This window comes from Mandrillus leucophaeus, unplaced genomic scaffold (assembly GCF_000951045.1).
Source record: "Mandrillus leucophaeus isolate KB7577 unplaced genomic scaffold, Mleu.le_1.0 Scaffold435, whole genome shotgun sequence".
NCBI classification, from domain to species: domain Eukaryota; kingdom Metazoa; phylum Chordata; class Mammalia; order Primates; family Cercopithecidae; genus Mandrillus; species Mandrillus leucophaeus.
In genome coordinates this window covers 370,794-373,141 of record NW_012104643.1, presented here as the reverse complement: position 1 = coordinate 373,141, position 2,348 = coordinate 370,794, and the positions used below count along the sequence as shown (strand labels likewise).

The window sequence follows — 2,348 nt, the reverse complement described above, 5'->3', positions numbered from 1 at the left end:
CCTCTCTGCCCTGCCCCGGCTGCCCGACCCGTGGAGGCTCGAGCGAGCAGTGGAGCAACGATGTGCCCTGGAGACCCAGGGACCCCCCAGAGCTGGGACAAGGCAGCGGGGGGCGGGCGCAGACACCAGCGTCTGGGAGGGGCCGCTCCTGTCCGTGGGGAGCCTGACTTTAGGCACCAAAAAGTGTGTGTAGGAAAAGGCCGGGCAGGAAACAGACCAAATACTTTCAGCGGTTATCTCTAGGGGTGGGGAGCCTTTACTTTCTTCTCGATACTTTCCCAGTTTTTAAACAATAAACATGTAGGCCAGGCGCCTGTAATCCCAGCACTTTGGGAAGCCGAGGCAGGGGCGGATCACCTGAGGTCAGGAGTTCGAGACCAGCCTGTCCAACATGGCGAAACCCCATCTCTACTAAAAATACAAAAAACCCTAACCTGTAATCCCAGCTACTGGGGAGGCTGAGCCAGGAGAGTCACTTGAACTCAGGAGGCAGAAGTTGCAGTGAGCAGAGATTGTGCCATTGTTCTCCAGCCTGGGCGACAAGAACGAAACTCCATCTCAAAACAAAACAATGAACATGTAATGCTAGAAAATGTTTAACTTAGCAGTATTCAGTGTACACGTACGGGTGAACGAGCTGGGGACACAGGGAGGTCCCACCTCCACAGCACCTCCTGGCCCTCCTTCTGGGGCCCAGCCCTGACTGGGGCTCCCCTTGGGGGAGGACTGGAAGGAGGAGCTGCCTGAGGCCGGAATGAAACCCTCCCGTGTGGGGAGAAAATTCCACCCAAGACCGAGGAGCCCTCCCCAGCCCGTCTGGCCCCCGCACCCACCTGAAGGGCTGGAATCACTCTCCGGCCCAGCAACCCTGGAGGGGTGCAAGGCCTCTGCTTCTCAAGGAAGGGGCCTGGGATCCAGCCTGCGACCCAGCTGAACCACAAAAGGCTGGGCTTATAGGACAGGACCTTGAAACCAAGAAGGGGGGTGGCCTCTGGCACAGGCGCACCAGGGACCTGCCTGGCCGGCTCGCCCAGTCCCAGATCCCAGAACCAACCGTTATTGTTGGCAGGGGGCTGCCACCACAGCCACCCCACGCCTTCTGGGAGGAGCAGGTGGGGACTGACTCTGACAGGGCTAAGAGCTCTGGACAGCCAGTAAGGCCTAGGGCTCCACTCCAGCACCCTCAGGCCATGGGGCCCTTTTGGTTACCAAGGACTGGCCTTCTCCCCTCGTGGCCTCCCCGCCATGCAGAGGATGCTGTCAGGAAACCACTTCCTCAGCACAAGGCTGAGTCCCCTTCAGCTAGGACCTCACCTGCCTCCATATCCCAGCCCCAACCTGTGTACCGGCTGGGCACAGGAACAAGAAGGTATGTGCACCAGGCCAGAGAGGCTTGTGAGGGTGGGGGGACAGAGAACTTTGGGCCAAACGCCAAGTGGAGCAAGTGCCCAGGCTTCCCAGGTCCCCTGTGCTCAGTTTCAGGAACCTCAGCCCCCACAGCTGTCCAAGCCTGAAAGCAGCCACACCCCCGCTGTGTGTGGGGAGGGGCAGGTGACACCTTTTGTAAACATTTTGGTTTTTATTTACCAAGGATCTCGGTCCCAAATATTTCCATTGGCCCTCAGAAGGCTGTGGCCAAGGGTCAGCCAGGAGGCCGAGGGCAAGTTGGGGGGCATGTGGATGGGTCCTAGACGGGGGTGGGCAGGAATGCAGCAGGCTCACATGTGTCTGTAGCAGGGGGTTCCTAGGCCAACCTGGCAGGTTCCAAATGCCAGGCCCAGGAGTGCGATGCTGGGAGACCTGGCCTGCAGCTGCGGAGACGCTAGTCAGCCGAGACAGGGCCAGACCCTGGCCACCAGGCTCTGCAAGCAAGCGGGCAGTCACATACACGCGAAGTGGGCAGAGGCTGGGCTGCAGCATTTATTACATGTGCTTTCGCGAAAATAAATAATTCTTCACACACATTTTTCAGCAGGACATGAAAAATGGGGCGGGAAGGGAAGCTGCAAAGTTCTCGGGGGGTAAGGGGGTGGGGGAGGTGCCCAGGCAGCACAGGGGAAGGAAGATTAAGGCACAGGTGCGCGGGGCCTCAGCGACCCAGGGGAGAGGTGTGGAAACCTCCCCACTCAGTGCAGCTGGTGAGTGGCTGGCGAGGGGCCCACGGTAAAGGCCCCTCTTGGCAGCTGTGACTCCCCCCATCTCCTCACTCTGCAGTGGTAAAGCAGGCATCTCAGGCAGGATCCCTGGAGAGGGTTGGGGTCTCAGGCAGCCCCAGGGCCCCGATCACAGGCCAGGCCGTGAGAGCAGCGGCGCTCAGCAAGGGGGCAGGCCCGGCGGGTGCTGCGGGG

At 60.2% G+C, this 2,348-nt stretch overlaps 2 protein-coding genes across 2 annotated transcripts in view; both read right to left on the bottom strand.

The window, feature by feature from the left end:
- CRACR2B (calcium release activated channel regulator 2B) overlaps nt 1-993 on the bottom strand; it is a 12,470-nt gene extending 11,477 nt beyond the window's left edge. The window contains exon 1 of the mRNA XM_011993840.1: nt 834-993. The gene's annotated coding sequence lies outside the window, so the exon portion shown is untranslated. The remainder of the gene's footprint in view (nt 1-833) is intronic.
- Nucleotides 1-2,348, bottom strand: part of PNPLA2 (patatin-like phospholipase domain containing 2) — a 14,017-nt gene that overhangs the window by 7,785 nt on the left and 3,884 nt on the right. The window lies entirely within an intron of this gene.